Source organism: Henckelia pumila, chromosome 2, assembly GCF_033568475.1.
Source record: "Henckelia pumila isolate YLH828 chromosome 2, ASM3356847v2, whole genome shotgun sequence".
In the NCBI taxonomy this organism is placed as follows: Eukaryota; Viridiplantae; Streptophyta; class Magnoliopsida; order Lamiales; family Gesneriaceae; genus Henckelia; species Henckelia pumila.
The window spans coordinates 50,299,673-50,322,761 of NC_133121.1; the positions used below are offsets into that span (position 1 = coordinate 50,299,673).

The following is a 23,089-nucleotide window of genomic DNA, read 5'->3' on the forward strand; positions in this document are numbered from 1 at the left end:
CATTGGTCATGGCAATCGATCATCCTTTATCTATTAATTAATACAATAATTAAATAATTGGATAAACATGCAAAGGCATCATAATTTAAAAGATAAAATCATATTTTATCTTATCCATCCATAAGATCATATCTTATCATCAATTGTACCAAAATAATTAATTTTATAAAATTTAATTTAACAGATAAAATTTATAAATTTTCCAAAAATTCAAATTTATCCAAAAATCAATTTTAAAATTTTCGTACTCGAACAATTCAATCCGATGCCTCGTGAACCAATCAAAAACAATTTTCGATCGGATCAAAAACTAGAATTTCAAAAATTAAAAATTTTAATTAAAATTAAAAATAATTTTTCCGGGCTGCCCGGGACAATCCCGGGCAGCGACGATCGCTGCCCTGGGCAACGATCAAATCGCTGCCCTGGGCAGCGATGGACTCGCTGCCCTGGGCAGCAATCCAATCGCTACCCTGGGCAGCGACGTTCACTGCCCGATTTGCCCATTAAAATTTAATTTTAAATTTTCGTTTTGTTTCAAAAAACCGAGGCTTAAAAATTTTGTACAATCGATTAATTTAATCATTTGATCTGAGCAACCTGGCTCTGATACCACTGTTGAAAAACTGTGTTCAGATCAATTAGAATTGATACCCGGTGCAGCGGAAGTTTAAAAATTTATTTTATTAATATGGAAAGATTCCATATCTGGGTATCAAAACTTTACGATTAAATTTGTGTAAGTAAAACAAATAATCACTATTAAATATTTTACCTTAAAATCTCGAAGCGATATAATGGACACCAACAGAATTTAATCTGCTCTTGTTGTATATCCCCGAAACTGATGAACGAACGTTTCTTCAATCAGGTCCACGAATAGAAAACAAAACCCTCTGAATGACTGCACTAGAAATCAATCAGAAGTTTGCGTAGAGAATAAACAGATATGATCTGTTAATTCAGATTTGTAATTTTTCACAAAAATCACAAGTCGAATTTTCTCCAAAAAGGGATAGAGGATTTCGAAAATCCCCTTGAAAATTCTAGCGTGTATTTTCGAAAATTGCAATATACAATGTGTGTAATTTTCGAACCCAACACCTCTATTTATAGATAATTTCTAGTTTTAATTGTATCAGGACTCTAACTCCTTAAAGCCCATAATCCATAACTTAAGCCCAACAAGCCAAGACTGTTGTTATAGAAATTAATATAAAATTCATCGTGACTCCGATTGATAAACTGATTTCACCAATGTGCACAGAAACCATTTTTGCATCTTTTAGAGTCAAGATAATTTTTCTGAATCCGAATTCAATGATTTCCAAAAATGCCCATCCCTATGTCATTTTAGGAAATCTCACTCCCTTTAGTTAAGAAGTCCAACTTCTCTTTCATTAAATTTAACTCTTTAAATTTAACTATCTCTACGGGGTTTTAGTAATCCATTACTTGTGTAACCCTCAATGGTTCAGGAATACAGCTAGTCGTGGGCTCACAACTCCTTGTGACTCGGAACAACAATTTCCGACTTACCCATCGAATCATGGTAAGAGCGCCTAGCAACATCGCCCCATGATTCCCTAGGTATTACTGATAGTGCCTGCAAAAATCAGTAGATTTTGGTTAGCGTACAGTACGGTCCCTTCATCCATATATCCTGATCGAATCAACAACCATTGGTGCATCGAGAATTGTTCGAGATTCGATAACTATGCATAACATCTTGGAGATCAAATAGTGACATCGCATGTGTTACTAGGATAACCCATTAACCTAAAACACATCATGTACTCTGGCAGAGATTCGTCACACTAATATCTCCTCAGATCGCATAGGATATCCACACTCGCAAGTATGTGGTGAATCCTTGACAATAAAGCATCGACTCCTATATGTGTCATAACTGTACCCAATCCCGACACCTGATGACCCCAATAGAGTCGGTAAACGAGTCAAAGTATAGTACTAGCATATAGAGTCTCAATGATGTTTCAAGTAATAAGGACTAATGGTGTACAACCAAAACCGCGGACTTTATCCACTCGATAAGTGATAACCACTTGAAAAGTCCGAATAGGGTAGTTCGATCATTCATCATATGAATATCCATTTGCGTGCTTTAAACATCTCTATGTTCCATACCAATGAAACGTGGTACTCGGCATCGCAAATGCTAGTCTCAATCTCGAGCGATCCTTATCCTTATTTGTGGACGGCTCAATTGACTAGGAACAGTTTAGAATATACGGTGACTATAAGATGTGTTTCATGATAGCCATCCCCATGTGCTACCACATCTTACATACACTATAGTATATTCAAGGTCTTTATCAAAACAACAATAGTATATCATAATATAACATTATGAAGAAAGATGAAGTCAATGCCATTATAAAAGTGTAAATTATATTAAACAAAAGATTGTTTTACATAGAGTCATAAAAGCCCTTAGCCACAAGTTGGCTAACCGGGCACCCACTCTTTCAATGTCAGGCATGACGTGTGGCAAGATCGGAAGCTCCTATCAGGATCGGAAGCTCCGATCACCCTTATCCGAAGTCAACAAGTGATATTTTGACACATGGCAGATCAGGATCTTCGGAAGCTCCGATGGCAGGATCGGACGTTCCGATCGAGGTTCGGACGTTTCGATCGAGGTTCAGAAGCTCCGATCGTTGTCTATAAATAGAAGGCCGAGAATTCATTTTCAATTGTCAATTCCACATTTCCTCTCTACTCTAGTCGTATTCGAGTTGTTCTAGCCTTCCTTGGCTTGACCCGGGAGTCGTCGAGGCGTTCGATAGTCGTAGCGGAGTTGTGCCCAAGTTCTGGAGGCATCGACATCAAAGGGCTAACGACGGACAAAGGTATAGATTTTGCTTCCTATAAATATTTAGGAGTATGCAATAGCTTAGTTAAGGCTTTTAGAGCACTTTAATGATAGTATTATCATTTGGCAGTGTAGAGCAGACTATAGGCGTGGACCTAGAGTTGGTAGAGCTTGCACTGTTTTGAGGTACGGAAGTACTGTTCGAGATATCCTGACTGAGTATGCATGTATTATGTGACTGCATGGTTTATATGTCATTGATTTATGTTGCATTCATTTGCATACTAAGCTATCTCCTTCGAGATGTCTGTTAGTAGGGTTTTTCCCTATCCTGTTAGTGGTTGGACTTCCATCGATTTGGGTCCGGCATATCCACTTGTATTATGGTATGAGAGCCACCTCCTGAAGCGACGGCACAGCGTGCTACATACCAGGGCCCGGTCTGTCTCTGTTTTTTGATCCTTGACCTCGAGTTTATAGGGAGTTCACTTTGCATGCATGTATACTCATACTCTCGTACTGAGCGTTTTATGCTCACGTCTCGTATTCTGTGTTTCTGGACACCCTATTCCATAGGGCAGGTTTGAGATTGGACGAGGCAGGTGGATCCAAGAGGGGCTAGTCAGTGGTTGACCAGCTGGGGCTTCGTCTAGGTTTTATTTCTGTTGTTTTGAGGTTCATACAGCTATTCGATTTGGTTGTATATTATTTGGATAAATTACAGATTCCTTTACTTGGGATTGTATAATGTTCATGGTTTCCGCAGTTTTATTCTGATATCTGTTTAATTAAGTTAATTGCATGTCTAAGTTCTGTTAGTAGGTGATCTGGGTAAGGGTCACTACAATTTGGCTTCTAATGATATTTCAGTTATGAATTTCGGAAATTCATATTTCTTGAGAACTTGAATTCTAAATATGGACATGGATATTGATTTGGGAGAGTATTGTTATTCTATTCCATTGGGATCTCGATTTTATTTTATTGACATCGGATTACACCTTGGGATTTTATTTCATTTTCGTTGAGTGTGTGCGGATTTTCTCGTGTGTAAGCCACGCTGACAACCTTGATTTTGATTTGTATTGATGATGGACACGATGTCATACCTATTGACAGGTGATCATCTGATTTGATACTGATTGATTGGCTCGTATCCCTTGTTCATGGAGCCTTGAATTGATTCGCTCACCCCTTGTATTAGACTGCAAACAAGTTGTTTCTTTTTTTGTAGATTTGTTTTCCAGATTATTGTATTTTGATATTGTTCTGAACCATGTCTCTTCGATTTCAATTTGATTAAGACCCAGCAAGTTATTTATTGAGCTGAGTTATTGAAACGTCTACTACTAATAAATGCGGAAAACTTTTTTTAAAAAAAAATAATACTATACATATACGCCCATACATATATGTATAAACATAAAAGAAATAATATTACTACATAAAAATAACTCAAATACTTGCTGAAAATATCATTATGCATGAAATAAAAATACTAAGTTTGATAATGCAAAATTCCCATAAATAGAAAAATTGAACTTGTTTAAAAACTCAACATAATAAAAATAAATGTTTCTTAAACATCAACTAAAATCTGCGATGGTCACGGGGTCCACTACCAGCTCGCTCATACGTCCTCGCCACCGGTAGGAGCAACATTATAATCATCTGACTCACCTGCACCATAAAAGCGTAGAGAGCCTAGAGGCTCAACATGTCTAAACCTTTGTAACAATGGTTAAAATAATGCATCACATAATCATACTAATACATATAATCATCATGAATATGCATGCATGCTCGTAAAATAATGCACCATGAATTCTTGCTAGCCATAATTATGATCATCATACATACATCATAACTAATCATACATAGCATAAATTGAGCATGTCATAATCATAAAAACTGTGTAGGTCATATCCATGAGTGTGGCTCGTAATCATGAGCGACTGATCAGTCTAAGAACCATCGTACGTGGCGGTGGATAAATCCACCTCTATGCTGGTAGTAAACTACCTCTGTGCCAGTGATAAAACCACTTCTATGCCGGTAGTAGAACTACCTCTGTGCCGGTGGTAAACCACCTCTGTGCTGCCACATCACTTCAATTTCCATAAAAATATTTTTCATGCTCAATTCTTAATCATAAACACATCATAAAATATTTCATGTATGCATGCACTTAAAATATGTCCGTAATATATATTTAATTAATTTTAATAATAAATATACTTATACTGAAAATAAACTTCATGCATAAAAAAAGAATTAAATATATATTCCGGACTTAGTTAATTTTTATGGGTTGGTCAGACTGCTGGCCCCTTAGACTTAAACCCATAAATTCTAAGACTGGCCCAATAATTCAAATTAAGCCCATTAACTTACATTTAAGCCCAAATAATTTATTCAAGCCCAATATGACATACCTGGCCCAATTACAAAACCCAAGCCCATTAATTACTTAGTCTGGCCCAATGATCCAAAAACCTAAAGACCGGCACAATAATTTCCATGGGCCCCAAGGCCCATAAAAATTAATAGACTCACTTAAATAATTACTAAAGCCCAATAACTTAATTCACATGTGGCCCAATTAATTAATTGAACTAGCCTTGGCCCATTTACAGCCCAACTTAATAATTAACTTAAAAATAAAAAATACTCGAGCCCAACTAATATAACCCAGACCCGGACCCGAATAACATGACCCGTTACCCAACGGACCCGACCCGTACCCAAAACACCAAGCCCGGCCCGCCTAAAGCCTAGACACAACCTTAGTCTTTCTTTCCTTAATCCTAACTCACGGCAGCCCTGAGCGACTTTGGAAAAACTGACCGTGCCGCCTACTCCGGCGACCTTTGGCCGTGAAACCACTGCTCATACTTAGAAAACATCCAGACGGTTCTAACCCAAAAAATTTGACCTCAAACGGAGCTCTGTAGAAGGAGAACGAACCAAACAAAATCTACCCCTAGTTTCTGCTCACGCACAGAACGCGACCAGAAACTTCAGGCCGTTCAGCCGCCCATCTCCGGCAACCACCGGCCGGAGCACCACCTGTAATGTCTTCTCCAAGGTCTTGGGGTTCTAACCCCACTGGAATAAACCTAAAACACGCCCTATGGACCGAGAACGAGCCAATCTCCCAACGCTGCGCAATCTGCGTGATCTGCTGCACCCAACTTCTTTGGCTTCGGTTCCGGCCCTTCTTGACACAAACCCCCTGCCTCACTCGATCCTACAGAACCTAGGACACGATCCTAACCACATCCAACAGCCTGGACCCGAGCCACATGAGAAAAACGTGATCAAACCTTGAAGAAAACAAGAAAACTCATGCACGTGAAGGAGTCTATGAGATTTTTCAGAAGAAGTTCAGTAAATATCATGTCAAATCCATATAGTCTGATGAAAAACGTGAGTAGTAGCTTATATGGTGGTAAAGGAAAGGAATTAAACATGTCTTGTTAATTATAACGAAGATTTATTCGTATGCGGGGCTCCGGGATGACGAACGGGCCAAAAACTTGAATAATCCTTGAAGAACTCGGCTAAGGAGGCTGCTATCTGCTGAAAAACGTGAGGGAGGAGGTGGAGGAGATGGGGTTGGCGGCTGATGGGGTTTGAGCGTAAGGTAGGGAGAGATTTTGGGTGTAATGTTGGGTAGATTAGGATAATAACTAATATAATTAATTTAGAAAGATAATATACCATAAACTTAAAATTTTAAACTCTTAAAATACCTACCAATCTGATAAATAGACCAAAATCCCGAAATAAATAAATAGCCTATTTTTAAAAATTAATAAAAGTCATTAAAATGACTTATTTTGGCTAAAAATCAACCCTTAAATAAATATATAATTAAATACTAAAATTTTCTTGACAAAATACCATAAAATATTATTTTTTTAAGGCTCATAAAATCTCATAAAATATTTTTGGCTCAAAAGATGATATCTCATCCGTCCACGGTCCCGGCTACGCGATCAAATCAATAAAATTCTGAAAAATTTAGAAATTCTAAAATCACGGGTTAAATGCTAAAATAAATTTAAATCATGCATATAATTCACATAATAACACATAAATGTCATTTAACCCAAATATAAATTTTTAAATAATTATTTTCCCTAATTATGCAATACGAATTTACGTATTAAAATTTTCGGGTGTTACAGTTATACTTAACGTCGTCTTGACATTGTTTTGGCTCGTAACTGATAGTGATTGTTAGCACCATTGGAATTTAGTGTTTGGCGGGCACCAGATAGAATCGTGGGACAGTTGATATCGAGGTTTTGTTGAGATCCTATTGTGATTAAATTTCAGGGCTCTTAGGAGTCGAGACTACCGTTAGAGGAGTTCACCTATAGCATCAGTTGTCAGGCGTCCATAGGTATGGCTCCATACGAGACTTTTTCGAAACAAGGTGTAGATCTTCCGTGCATTGGAACGTTGTTGGCGAGAGGATTCTCTTAGGTTCCGAGTTAGTTCAGCAGACTACAGATATCATGGTTCGAATTTGGGACAGGATGAGGGCCACACAGAGTCGTCAGAAGAGTTATGCTGACCGACGACTATGAGACCTCGAGTTTGCTGTTGGAGACCATGTGTTTGTGATAATTGCGCCCATGAAGGGCGTGATGCGTTATGGATATGAGCCTCTGCAGTTGACGTCAGACTTGTTGTCCGAGGAACGACTAGAGCAGATCTTAGCACGAGAGGAGCAAATACTTATAACGCGAGTTTTTCCCTTGGTCAAGGTCCGGTGTTAGAATCACTCAGAGGAGGAAGGCTCTCTCGGATGCCGAGGTCGTTATGCGGGCTTATCGGTACTTACTCCAATTTCGAGGACGAAATTCCATTTAAGGAGGGGAGAGTTGTAACGTCCCAAAATTTATTACCGAATTAATTGGCAATTAAAAATAATTATTGAGTTGGAAAAATAATTATTACTGCCAAATGAGTTATAGAGTGTATTTACAAAATACACGTGTCAATTAGTCAATGGGTTTGACTATTTTTGAATATCTGATAATATTGGCATTTTGAGATAATTATTTAGATAATTGAATTAAAAATAATTATTTATGCCAGATAATTTAATTTAGAGAAAATAATCAGTTTGGGTGACTGGTCAAAGCCTAAGATTGACTCAATTTATTTATTGGGAATTAACTGGTCTAGTTGCTAGGTCAAAGTTCGCTATTTCAGATAATTGTAAAAATATGTTAAATTACATATTGGTGTAAAATAACACAAGAGCATTGAAATGGATCAGACCGGGTCATTTTAGGACCAAATTTTATTATATTAAGTGGTACACTCTCTCTCACGCACTAAAAACCTAAAACACACACTAAAACCCTAACCCCATTCACGTCCCGCCGTCGCTGCCCGCCGCTTTTCGCCGTCGATTGAGCATGCCATCTTGTAGCTCTCGTCAAGGCGGTCAAAACCATACCAAGAATCGTGATTTTTGGTGTCCGATTTGCCGAGCACGAAGTCGAGAATGGGGCGACGTTATTCATCGTCTTCTTCGCATGTTTTGATCGGATTTTTGCTCGATTGGGTTGGTTTTTGAGTTTCTAGATGGTAGTAGGTGATGTGTAGAACATTTTCTAAGCTTGTAGTAGCTTTTTCCGTCGCGTATGGTGCAGATTGGAGCTCGGGAATCTCGCCGCCGCCGCCTCTGTAATTCACAATTTCCAGCCTCCACGATGGTCCATTCCGATCGTGGCCTAGTCCGTTATAATCGTCTCGTTGAGCTCTACAACCCTGCCAAATTTCAGAATTTTTGGAGTTGTTTGCTCATCGCCGCCGTCTTCCCCAATTTCCGGCGACCTCCGACGTGTTAACCATTTTTGACCGGTTCGACATGATGGATCCAAATATCTAAGTTTCGAGTCAAGATTCAAAACCGTGAAGTGGTGAGAACGCAATTAATTTCGGAAATTTTTTGTCAAAGTTTGACCAAAGTTGACCAGGGTTGAATTTTGACCATTGTGTGATTTTTCGCAGATCGGAAGCTATTTAGGATATTTAGGGGCAGAAATCAATATTTTAGGGGTTCGAGCCTCTAGAATTGGAAGTTGTGAGATTCTTGAGTCCCGATATACGCAACCGCAACTGTATAAGTTTTCGTGCGTTTTAAACGCAAAGGCATGTTATACCCTTCCTTGCTCACACCGTTAGATCAGTATATTCACTGTTTTTATGATTAAATTGTGTTGTTGCATTTGTATGTGGATATGATAGCTCAAATTTTAACTCATGCATTATTCACGTTTTTATGTTTTGTGGATGATTTTTATGCCATGGCTAGGTCTTAGTTGTTGTTCAATGGTTGATGGTTGGACTAGGTCCCTTTGGGTGTTGGTTTAAGATGTCTTGAACTAGTGTCGGCTAGGTGAATAGTTGGATGGTTGTAAGGATGATCTATCTAGCGGGCAGTTCAGGCAGGGCTCGGGCGAGTGGATTGTCCAGGTCGGGTAAAGTGTATTAGGGTCATATGTTATGTTTTGGTCCCAGATTATTTTATTATGGGCCGGGTAATTTATTTAAGAGTCTAAGTGTTTAGTTTATTCATTGGGTCAATTTTGTTATTGGGCCTAAGATGTTCATTGGGCTTAATTTAGTTATTGAGTCTAAAATGTTTATTGTATTCAATTTATTTATTGGGCTTAGTTGTTTATTTGAGATAAAGTGTTATTTGGGCTTGAATGAATTGATTTAGTTATTGATCCAAGCTTATGGACTTAAGATATTTATTGGAGGTTCAATTTAATAATAGAGATAAATATGTTAACAAGTCTAAGTTCTAAAGTTGGGCTAAGTACTATTGTGTCAATCTAAGTCTGATTGGGCCATTTTAAGTGCGATTGAGCTAGTATAAGTATTTTTGGACCAGTATAAATGTTAATGAGTCAGTCTAAGTTTATGGGCTTTAGTTAAGGGGCAGCAACTCGAACTAGCAAGTGGCAAATAAAATAGTCCGTAAATATATATTTAATAGATGTATATATATATTTTCATACAAGTATGATTTTTTTTTATGAAAAATGAATTAAATATATATTTATGGGCAAAATTTCAGGAAAATGATATTTTTAAGTTCATGATTCATGCATGTATTTTATGATGAGATAACGGGCATGTAAATAAAATATTTTTGGGAAGTTGAAGTGATTTGTGACAAACACGGGACTGAAGGTCGGGATACCGGGCCCGATGACCTTTCCACTTACGATTATGAGCCTATGGATCCCCAAATATTGGGTGAAGTGGCATAGGGCTGTTGTGAAAAATTACTCACAAGCGTACGAGTGTCAAGTTTTAGTAAAGTGAAAAATAGAGTGTCGATCCCACAGGGAATAATTTGAAAATATTCAATACTTGCAATTAAAATAGTCTTAATTTTATTTAGAAAATTAAACTTTAGAAGGGTAATGACAAAGTAAATAAATATAGAAAATTAAAAAGCGCGCACAAACACAATCCTGTAAAGATTATCAATCAAAGGAAAATAGTCTAGAGGTTTGATTTCACCTGGTCTCAACAATATTTAATCTCAATCAATCTATTTTCATGAATTCATTTAAATTAATAACCAAGAACACATAGATTATACTATTTCCCTCTCCCGAGTATCAAATAGAATGTATCAATTACAGATCGATTTCAATATCCCTATACAAAATCTACTTGTAATGATATGTGTGAAACAATGTTCTTTTTAAGTTCTATTAAAGTTATAAGCTCTCCCGAGTCATATAAACAATTAAAAGTGTGAATTCTATTGATCCTATTCTAAATCCCCTCTCCCGAGTGCCGGATTCTGAATAAATATGACAAATCAATTTATGGCCAGTAAATTGAAAAGACTATCAAACCTAGAATTACAATTAATTTAGAAGAATTATATTCATAAAAATCAACCATTCATAAATATGTCTTGACCAGGCTACATCGACCTCTAGACTTAAAACGTTTAGTTCATAATAAAATTCATAACAATATAAATCATGTTCAGAAATTCAAACATAATTCAATCTCAAAAGAAATAAATAAAGTAAAGATAACAAATCCGAAGTCTTTCTTCCGTGTCCGGTTGAAAAGTCTTCGTCTTCGTTCCAAGCAACTCCAAATCTCGATCGAAACTTTAACAACTTTTCTCTCAAGATTATTTTTGTGTAGTGGCCGCTTCTTCTCCTCTTTAGGTCTGAAAAAACCCTTAAATATATCCTTAAGATTCGTCCCAACACCTTCCAAAAGTATCCAAAAAATTCCCAAAATTAAACACAGCACTTCGTAATACAGACTACGACGCGCGGGCACACCACAAGAGAGGCGGGCGCGCATAGCTTCCTGTCTCAGACATTTAATAACTTGACTTCATGCGCGGGCGCACCACACCAAGCGCGGGCGCGCATAGCTTCCTGTGGAAAAATTGTTGAGTTTCACTTCAGTTGACGCGCGGGCGCACCACGACAGGCGCGGGCGCGCATAGTCGTCTGTCCAGGTTTCTTCAAACTACGAACCATCTTCGCTTGCTTCGCTCTTTACTTGACTTCTATGATTTCTTCTATCATACATTCATTATTTCCTGTAATTCCTGACATCCAACAAAAACAACAACAACTTCCACATAATACAGCTCGAAACCAAGCAATTATCCAATAATATCAACACAAATTACGTGCACAAAAAGCACTTATCAAATTCCCCCAAACTTAAATGTTTGCTAGTCCCGAGCAAAAATCATTCAAGCCTCAAACACAAAACACTAACTATTCCACTCAACAAATCAAGACCAACCAAGAAATACTATGAAACAATAGCCTTAGCAAAATATTCAGAAAATTTCATCCAATCATATCAAACTAACATTTTTCAAACACACGTTAGTGACCTCCAAAAATTACAAATCCCGCAACTCACATGCAAAATACTCTTATCTAACTCAATTCACACATTCATAGATCATGAGGACTTTAACAGGTGAAAGGATCAAACATAGGATAATTACTTCTGAAACCCACACGAAAATCAGGTTATTTCACAAAAGAAACTTGTGTGCGTGTTTCGGTCAAAAATTCATATTCATTAAGAGTGTCAATCAATCATCCATAGGCTAGATTCTCGCAACCCTTCTTCGCTAGTATATTGGGCAACTGAGACTCGGTCAATAGGACTTAATTGGCTTATAATGTAAGGCCTGGCTCATGGCTACAAATGAAGGAAAAGAATTCAAAATAAGGAGTAATTCATATTCATGCTCAATCTAACTTTAACTCCTTTTTCATTCACAATTTCACATTCTTTCTTCTTCAATTCACTTCATTTTTTTTCACTTTCTTCATTCTTCTTTTTCACAACTTTTTTCTCTTTTTCCCAACAATTTCAACTTTTTTACCACCTCTTTACATCTTTTCAATTCATCATCACACCATTCCATTTTTTCACAAATAAAAACTAGGAGCATATCACAATTTAGCATTCAATTTACTCTCTTAAAGGTAGGAATTAGTGTATAAGCTATCGGGTAGTCAATGTAGGACCTTGAAATAATCACGAATGGGGGTATAATCACACGTTTACACGCATGCCATTCGATTTTCAGATAAATCAAAAAAGGTACTAGGGATAAAATTAATAAGGTAGCTTGAAAGGCTCAAACGAATTCAGAAAAAAAAAATGCCTAAATCATCTCTAATCTCAGTATTGCCCGTATTGCGCCTCAAAGGGTGTCCGAACTAGTTCTAGACAATCTCAATTCACAAGTAAATCACACAAATTTTAACCAGTGCAGAAAAAAATAATCATCAACAGAAAACGATGATTTTCAACTCAGATCACGTACCTAAAGTACTCATGTATATCTTGTGAAAGCTCAAAGGGCAACTAAGGATATAATACTTCCAATAAAAATCAAGCCCAAAAATCTCAAGAATTGCCTCATTCACTTCTATGTTTGTATGTTTTAATTCAGACTTAAGCAAAAGCACAGAATGTATAGGGATTCATTCATCTCAGTGGTTTACTGATAAAAATTCTTTTAGTTCAATCATGGAGTGAAGCTAAAAAATTTCATTTGCATCATTGGCCAATGTATTTTCATTTCTTTCATGATTTCTTGGATGTAACTCACATTCACTCAACAATTCACCCTTTCACAACCTCACAAACTAATCCAATCTCGCAAATGCATCCCACCACTACACAATACAAAAGACTAACACAATAAACAGAAACAAAATAAAACAAAACAAACAAAAAGGAATAAAAACACATTCACCACTTTGGAATCACGAAGCAAAATCCCCCCAAACTTGGTACAATCAGTGTCCTCAATGATTTAAACAAGAAATAAATAGGACATGTACCGCAAACGACGATCGTCAGTGGTCGTCGCTATCATCACTCATATCGTGACTATCAACAGCAGGTGTCGGGTTTGAAGTACCACAAGCAGGTGGCCACTGAGGAAAAGGGGGAAAAGGATGAGCCGAACTCGCCGCTTGAGGAAATTGGTGACTTAATGCACCAGTGAATCCCATCATGTAATCTATGAAAACGTCATGTCTTTGCTGAAAGTGATGGAATTCTTGACGATGTTGGTGCAAACCTTCCTCAATGGAAGTAACCCGCGCTTCCAAAGAAGGAGGCATCGCAGACTGTGATGCAGAAGCTCGACTAGCAGCAGCTCGAGCATTGAAAGATCTTCTAGCCTCATGTTCTCTTTGTTCACTAGCATATTGGTGGCGAGAGGACGAAGAACCACCGGGTATGAGAGCCGTAGGCTTCAACAACTCTTCAGTCGGGCTCCAATCAACCCCCACTGCTTCACACAAATCAGTAATAATGGAAGGCAAAGCAAGGCCCCCCCTTGATCGACCAGTAAACACATTTTGAATCGTCTCTTGACAGATACGGCCCAAATCCGTAGCCATTCCTTCCACGATGCAATACACAAGAATCGCCCTTTCACGTGTGACCTCATGATCATGGTCTGTGGGCTTCAGTCGAGCACAGACGAGAGCGTACCATCTCTTGGCATCACTTTTCAAATCAACCTTTCGCAACTTGGAAGGTTTAAAATCACTTACCAATCTCCACACAGCTCCCTCGACACAGATAGATTGGATAATAGCATCATAATCAATGTCCCCAGATCGATATGCCACATACTCATCATTATCTATTGGCGGAATCTGAAAGAGAGTATTAATGGCAACCGAATCAAACGGCACCATGTGTCCTCTAACTAATACTTTGAAGTCAACGTGTTTAACTTTCAGATTGGCATAAAACTCTCGCACCACTGAAATAACTGCTTCTTGAGGCTGCTTAACAAATTGAAGCCATTGACGCTGTATCACCTCATCCCCGACATTGCATCTAATAATTCCATTTGGCTCAAAACCAATGGTAGTGTCAAATCCTCTCTCAGGCAAAATATTCTTAGAAAGCAACTCTTGATAATTTGCTTCGGCCGTTGGATTCCAAAAACGATGATTATCAAAATCAGGGGTGGAAGAAGAAGATTCCCCCAACTTTGTTTTCTTCTTAGGAGCCATAAATCAAACACTTGGCAGGCACAATAGGAACTTGCAATTCACAAGAACAATTCAACAATCTTGATACCCACAACTAATAATTCCAGTCACCCCACCTCTACACTTCAATGTAACACTACGACAATCAATTCACCCCACGAAATGACAAATCCACTCCAAAATCTCCTTCCAGTTCAAGAACCCAATAAACAGAAAAGTGGGCACACACGTGAACAGAAAACTTACCACTGGAGCAAGAGAAAAATCCACAATAACCCAGAAACGTATAGCCTTGCACCAAGCTTGATGCCTCACCCGTGAACGAGAAGTTAGAGATTAGAGGAAACGAAAATTTATAAGGTAGAGAGGATGAATTGAGAGAAAAGAACAAAAATATAGAGATAAAAGGGAAAACAATTACAATAGAAAAATAAAGGGAGAAAAAAATGGCATTTCGGAGAGAAAAGATTTGGAAGAAAAGGAAATATAAGGTAAAAATAGAAAAAGGGAATGGGAGAAAGAAGGGAAAGAAATCGGGCAATAAGTTTAGGCGGGGCGGGCGCGCGTAAGGAACGGCGGGCGTGCATAAGGCACTGCTCATGTTCTTTTATTCGTAAAGCGACGCGCAGGCGCGCTCTGGTGACCAGCGCCCGCGCATAGCACTCTGTAGAACTGCACTTGTGTTCATTGATTTCGGGCGCGGGCGCACATAGTGCACTGTAAATAATTTTGAGGTTGTCCTTTCTTCACGCGCGGGCGTGCCACAAGAGGCACGGGCGCGCATAACCGTCTGGACCAGTTCTTCAGTTGTAATTTTCGGGACAAGCGGCCGCGCGTGACATTTTGGAATTGGTTCCTGAAAATGAAATAAAGGAAAAAAATATATATAACTAACAAGGAAATGACAAAATGCAAAGCAGAAACCGAAAATACAAAATTAAAACGAAAAGGACAAATGTGTTGCCTCCCATTTCGTGCTTGTTTTATAGTCCTCAGTCGGACTTGCACCAGTTTTAAGCCGGGTCCGTGAGGAGAGTACTCTCAGTACTTCGTACTTCAGTACCATGATAATGTTTCACCCTTTGCCCGTTCACTTTGAATATTCTTCCATCTGTACATCGCAGCTCAATCGCACCGTGCGGATATACCTTCTCCACCATAAATGGTTCAGACCATCTGGACTTCAATTTTCCTGGAAACAATTTTAGACGGGAGTTAAATAACAATACTTTTTGACCTGGTTCGAATTCGCGAGGTACAATGTTCTTATCATGCCACTTCTTTGTTTGTTCCTTGTAGATCTTGGCATTCTCATATGCATCATTTCGAAACTCGTCCAATTCTGTCAACTGTAATTTACGTAACTCCCCCGATGCTTCGATATCCATATTCAGCTTCTTGACCGCCCAAAATGCTTTATGCTCTAACTCCAAGGGCAAATGGCATGCCTTACCAAACACCAACCTATACGGTGACATCCCAATCAGTGTTTTGAACGCAGTGCGGTATGCCCATAATGCGTCATCCAGCTTGAGTGCCCAATCTTTTCTATTCGTCTTCACCGTCTTCTCTAATACTTGCTTGATTTCTCGGTTAGAAATTTCCGCTTGACCATTGGTTTGCGGATGATATGCACACGCCACCTTATGCCTGACACCATACTTAGCGAGCAAGGTATTAAAAATTTTATTACAAAAGTGCGTACCTTCATCACTGATTATTGCTCGTGGTGTCCCAAACCGTGTAAAAATGTTCTTCTGCAAAAATTTTACTACAACACGAGCATCATTAGTAGAGGTGGCGATTGCTTCCACCCATTTCGACACATAATCCACTGCTAATAGGATATAAGTGTAGCCAAAAGAAGGGGGAAAAAGACCCATAAAATCAATACCCCACACATCAAATAATTCAACTTCTAAAATGTTTGTGAGGGGTAATTCATGCTTTCGAGAAATATTTTCCGTTCTCTGGCACTTATCACATGATTTCACTAAGGTATAACTATCTTTAAATAACGTAGGCCAATAAAAACCAGATTGTAATACCTTAGCGGCAGTTCGGGTGGCTCCAAAATGTCCTCCATAGGGAGAGGAATGGCATTGTTCCAAAATTTCAGCTGCCTCTTGCCCCGCCACACATCGTCTAATCACTTGATCAGCACAACGTTTGAAAACATAGGGATCATCCCATAAATAGAACTTAACGTCATGAAAAAACTTCTTCTTTTGGTGTCGATTCAACTCTGGAGGCATAACACCACAAGACAAAAAATTCGCTATATCAGCAAACCAAGGGGTATAGGAACTTACCTCAAAGATCTGTTCATCCAAAAACAGTTCCTTTATGCTTTCCTCCTCCTTCACGTTCTCTAACTCCAATCTCGATAAGTGATCTGCAACTTGATTTTCACTTCCCTTCTTATCCTTGATTTCAAAGTCAAACTCTTGTAACAGTAGGATCCACCTTATCAAGCGTGGCTTAGCGTCCTTTTTGGCAAACAAGTAGCGAATCGCTGCATGGTCAGTATAAACAACTACTTTAGTACCAATTAAATATGGACGGAATTTATCAAAAGCAAAAACTACTTCAAGCATCTCTTTTTCTGTAGTAGTGTAGTTTTGCTGGGCGGCATCCATGGTGCGGCTGGCATAATATATGGCTCTGAAAATCTTATCTCTCCTCTGGCCTAATAATGCGCCCACTGCATAGTCACTAGCATCACACATAAGCTCAAAGGGCTCCTTCCAATCCGGTGCAATCATGATGGGTGCTGTGGTTAACGCTGTCTTTATCTTTTCAAAGGCCTGCAAACAATCATCATCAAAAATGAATGTAGAATCTTTTTCAAGTGAATTACACAGGGGTTTTGTGATTTTAAAAAAATCCTTGATGAAACGCCGATAAAACCCTGCATGGCCTAAAAAACTTCTGATGCCTTTTATGTTCTTTGGAGGTGGAAGCTTCTCGATTGCAACCACTTTAGCTCGATCCACCTCTAATCCATTGGATGACACTTTATGTCCAAGGACAATGCCCTCTTGAACCATAAAGTGACATTTTTCCCAATTTAGCACTAAATTCTTTTCCTGACACCTCTGCAAAACAAGAGACAAATTATGCAAGAAATGATCAAAAGAGGTACCAAATACGGAAAAGTCATCCATAAAAACTTCCATCACGTCCTCCACCATATCTGCAAAAATCGCCATCATACACCGCTGAAAAGTTGCAGGTGCATTACACAATCCAAAAGGCATCCTCCTGAAAGCAAACGTGCCATAGGGACACGTAAAAGTGGTCTTCTCCTGATCCTCTGGTGCTATAGCAATTTGATTATAACCTGAATACCCATCTAAGAAGCAGTAATAGCAATAACCAGAAAGTCTATCAAGCATTTGATCAATGAAAGGAAGTGGAAAATGATCCTTACGAGTAGCTTTGTTCAACTTCCTATAGTCTATACAAACTCGCCAGCCAGTTACTGTACGTGTGGAGATTAACTCATTATTTTCGTTTTTAACTACAGTAATCCCACCCTTCTTAGGCACCACTTGGACCGGAGATACCCAACTACTATCAGAAATAGCATAAATCACTCCCGCATTCAGCAACTTTAAAACTTCTTTCTTAACTACCTCTTTCATGGCGGGATTCAACCGCCTCTGATGATCAACATAAGGAGTATAAGACTCTTCCATCAAAATTTTATGCATGCAAATTGTTGGACTAATACCCTTAATGTCAGAAATTGACCACCCTAAAGCAGTTTTAAATTTTCTCAGAACTCGCAACAATTTATCTTTTTCTACATCAGACAAATGAGCAGATATAAAAACAGGACAAGTAGAATTTTCACCAAGGAATTCATAACATAGGTGCGCAGGCAATGCTTTCAGATCATGAGTTTCAGGAGATACCTCAGGTGCACTATTTTCCAATGCTTCAGATTCCTTAGAACTCACCATTTTTTCTTTCGGAGCGCTGTCTAGGAATATTTTTTGTTCATGTAACTCCCAATCTTCTTCCTTATCAACCACCTCGTCCACCACCAAACACCTTTCTAGTGGGTCATTACTTCCTGCACATGAAAAGGAATTATGAGAATTAACAATTTCAATGCTCTTACATGTACTCACCTCGCTTGGCTCCCTTATGGTATGATAAATGTTGAAAATCACAGCTTCACCACCAACACGAAGTGTGAGCTCTCCTTTATGGACATCGATCAGTGCGCGTGCAGTAGCTAGAAAGGGTCGTCCAAAGATCAAAGGAGTTTCTTCATCTTCATCCATGTCTAAAATTACGAAATCTGCGGGAAAGATGAACTTGTCGACCTTCACCAAAACATCCTCCACAATACCTCGAGGATATGTGAGACTCCGATCAGCCAACTGTAAAGTGATGGTGGTTGCCCTGACTTCTCCAAGCTCTAAGGTCCTGTAGACAGAAAAGGGCATCAAATTAATACTTGCTCCTAAATCACATAACGCTCGATTAACTTTAGAACCACCAATAAAACAAGGGATAGTAAAACTCCCTGGATCCTTAAGCTTTTGTGGCAATTTTTTCTGCAGGATTGCACTACATTCTTCTGTCAAATTCACCACTTCATTGTCTTGCAATCTTCTCTTCTTGGACATTACATCTTTGATGAACTTTGCATAGTTAGGCATTTTTTCCAAGGCATCTGCAAATGGAATATTGATGTGTATCTTCTTAAAGATATCTAGAAACTTGGAAAATTGCTCATCAAGTGCCTTCTTCTTAAACCGCTGTGGGTATGGAAGTTGTGGCTTGTACATCGGTTTAGAGTCAGATTCCTTCTTGGGCTCTTCAACCACAATTTCTTCAGCCACTGGTTCTTCTACTTCTTTTTCTCTGCACTTCTCTTCATCTTCTAACTTCTTCCCACTTCTTAACTCAACTGCTTTGCATTGTTCTTTTGGATTCACTTCAGTATTGCTGGGAAACTGCCCTCTGTTTTGATCCTTCAAAGCATATGCAAGCTGTCCAATCTGTGTCTCCATGGATTTCATCATAGCTCCTAAACTTCACATGTGTGTCTCCATGCTGTCCATTCGAGTTTCAGTCCTCGACATTCGCTTGTTAGATTCAGTAACAAATGTAGACACCACATCTTCCAACGACGCTTTACCTTCCCCTTGATTTGTGTTGAATCCCGGGGGGGGGGGGGGGTGGGGGTTCAACACATTCTTGTTGTTGGCATAAGAAAAGTTTTCATGGTTACGTAAACCAGGATGATAAGTATTAGGAGGAGGGTTACCTCGATAATTTCCATAGCCTCTGGGATTGATATATTGAGCTTCCTCAGGTGGATGAGATTCTTCTATGGCAACTGATACACCTGCAGGTTCTGCGATATTCACCTTGTTCAGAGAAGCAACTTGTGTACTCAACGCAGATAACTGTGCAGTAATGGATGTAAGAGGATCCACACTGTACACTCCCTTCTTGACTCCCGTACGTTCAGATGGCCATTGATAACTATTGATAGTCATCTGTTCCAGCATATCATAAGCTTGAACGGGGTCCTTGGCAAATATAGTACCTCCAGCAGCAGAGTCCACCGACATTCTTGTATGCGTATTTAATCCATTGTAGAAAAACTCTATTTCTTCCCAATCTGCAATATTATGATTAGGACAACGCCTTAACAAATCTTTGTACCTTTCCCATGCCTCATATAGCTGTTCAGAATCATGCTGTTGGAAGGTACTGATCTCAATCTTCAACTGGGTTTCTTTGGATGGTGGAAAGAATTTCTCTAAGAATTTCACAGCCATGCCTTCCCAAGTTGTTATGCGTCCTAGCGGCAATGCCTGCAGCCAACTCCGTGCCTTGTCCCTGAGAGAAAAAGGAAACAAACGTAAGCGTATTATATCCTCAGAAACACCATTTATTTTAACAGTATCAGTAATCTCTAGAAAAGTGCGCAAATGTAAATGAGGATCAGCAGTGGCAGTTCCATTGAATTGGTTCTGCTGAACCATGTTAATTAATGCCGGCTTCAACTCAAAGTTGTTGGCATTTATTGTCCCTCGAGCGATTCCAGAATAGTGAGCCTGGATCGTCGGCCTGAAATGATCTCTAATTGGCACCAAGGGCAATTCATTAACATTTTCTTCAGCCATGTTAAGTTGTTCTTCTCTCCTAGCTCTTCTCAAAGCTCGTGCAGTTCGTTCAATCTCTGGATCAAAGAGCAAAGAATTCGCACTTTGAGATCTTCGCATAAACTGAAATTAAGAACAATAACAAATTATTAGTAATTAGATTAAAATAAAGAAAAGCTCTAAATTAAAACTTCGACTAATTGGTAACAAGATTAAAAAATAATCAAAATTATTCCCTGGCAATGGCGCCAAAAACTTGTTGTGAAAAATTACTCGCAAGCGTAAGAGTGTCAAGTTTTAGTAAAGTGAAAAATAGAGTGTCGATCCCACAGGAAATAATTTGAAAATATTCAATATTTGTTACCATGAATTGATTGAGGGAAAATCTAAGTTCCAAGTATATCGATCCATAGTGTTAGATTCCAAAAGGAATCAGGGACCGGAAGTGGTTGGCGTAACTTAACAAATTTATTAAGGTTGAGTACGCGCCGTAGTTAATTGTTATCGGTAGATGATACAGTTGCGTTGAAATGAATTTCAGTTCTATCGTAGTGAGATGTATATATACTAACGATGATTGGCTAGAGTTTTGGGATCCATTGTGCTTTAGGACATGACAAGGGAAGATTACCCTTGGAAGACCGTTAAAGAATATCGTTGGAGTATTTACACACAAGAGGTTTCAGTTGTTTGTACAATTGGAAGAATGTGAATATCCTTGTCACGGATAACAGAAGAGTTGTTTTGATCGTAAAAACATTAGTACGATCATATTAGATACTTAGAGATGCATTCTGTTCGGGGTGAGACTCTATTAATTGCAGTGCTATCAGTTGTTTTGACAGTAATTCAGATCAATACACAACTAAAGGAGTTGAGACCTTTAAAGAATAGCCATGGGAAAATTATTAGTTCATTCGAGAATGAAATTGCTTTGGAATAGAGTAAGTTCTTGCAGTCTATTCGAGGGACTGAAAGCTACGATATGATTAGAACAAGGGTAGCAGGATGACATTAAGTAATCAGACGGGGGAAAATGATAGTAGCTGAGACCTACAATTTTGGGTCTGGCGGGATTATTGTCACTGATTTCCCGAGTGTCTTTTGATGCGCTAGACCATTGATGTGACTGTTTCTACATATTCGAGTTGGGACGTAATTGGATTTCGACAAAGTTTTGGAAATTTTGCAAGTGTTGGATGTCTCAGTTTGCGGGTATCAAGACGAGTATCCCGAATTCGATAAAGACTTACTTCTGCTAGTAAGAGAATTTTTGTATTTTTGCTTTAAATACTGGGACTACTGTCGTAAGTGTGAGACAGGTGTGATTATTCGATTCAGATGCCAAGGAATTGTACTAATCGACATGAGTACCTTAGAGTTCAATAGATTATATTTCAGCGTAGGAAGTTGAATATTTCTGTCTAAAGAAACAAGTGAATTGATGGACAACAACGTCGTCATGATGCGGGTAATTTGACTGAGACTTTGCCATTTTCACAATGATGGTACCTTTTTGGAGATATAATATAATGATCTAACCTACAGAAGTAGGGGTAACTTGGTTTTATTTCTAGGAAATAGTTTGTTTAGAGGTCTTGACTCGGGGATAAAGACTTTTAGGCACAATTAGACTATAGGAAAGATTGCTGACGATTTTCAATCGTAGATTAACACTCGGGATATCAGGCCAAGTTATAGATTCATAAAAATGTGATATATTACATTTGTATTGAGTCCATATATTTGTTATTAATAGATGATAGTTTAGCATAGATTACCTAAAAGATTTTCACAGAAGCCGTGTTTTTCCATGTGTGAACAATGATTTGTTGCAATGGATGATTGCAATTTCACAAGGTGTCTGTGGCTAGCTAAGTTACAGTAACTCATATTTTCATGTCAGTACAGTTCCTTCGGTATGAGACGGTACCAAGGGAGTAGTTAGAAAGACTACTCGTACTATCCGATGACAGTGTTATTTGATAGTGTTGATAGTCATAAGATTGCAAGAAACGATGAGATTATTTTGGTAGAGTCTAATAGGAAACACCACCATTTCTTTACTTGGAGTATAAATTAGATATCAGAGAAATCTCGATATAGTGTGGTATCAGTTATCTTGATCAATTGCCCATGAGTTGGGATCGGCGAGGATGCAACGTATTGCTTGATGGTGTGACGAGATTGTCAGAATCTTTATCAAGATTCATTGGGATTTCAAGATTTTTCTTAGTGTGATTTGATGAATATATCCATGTAAGTTATGATAATTCAAGAATAAAACTAGTCTTGTGCATCTCAGGAATTGGGTGATTAGACTGTTACTTGAATTCTTCCTTCTGACTAGGAAATTTGACGATTGAGTTTTGTTGCCTCGACCAGCGATGATTATAACTCAGACCATGGGAGGCGCTAGAGTTTTAAATCAGTTAGAAGGCATTAGTGTAATGCCAGAGTGATAGTATGCAACTACTCGATAATAGGGTAAGGTATATTTTACGATAGAACAAGGGACTTTGTATCTATTGTCGGACATGAGTTTT

At 38.5% G+C, this 23,089-nt stretch overlaps 1 non-coding gene across 1 annotated transcript; it reads left to right on the forward strand.

Moving 5' to 3' along the window:
• Positions 1 to 20,061: 20,061 nt before the first annotated feature.
• On the forward strand, positions 20,062 to 20,167 carry LOC140885894 (small nucleolar RNA R71). Its single transcript, XR_012151306.1, has one exon. It is a non-coding gene; the product is annotated as a small nucleolar RNA R71 (small nucleolar RNA).
• The last annotated feature ends 2,922 nt before the right edge of the window (positions 20,168 to 23,089 follow it).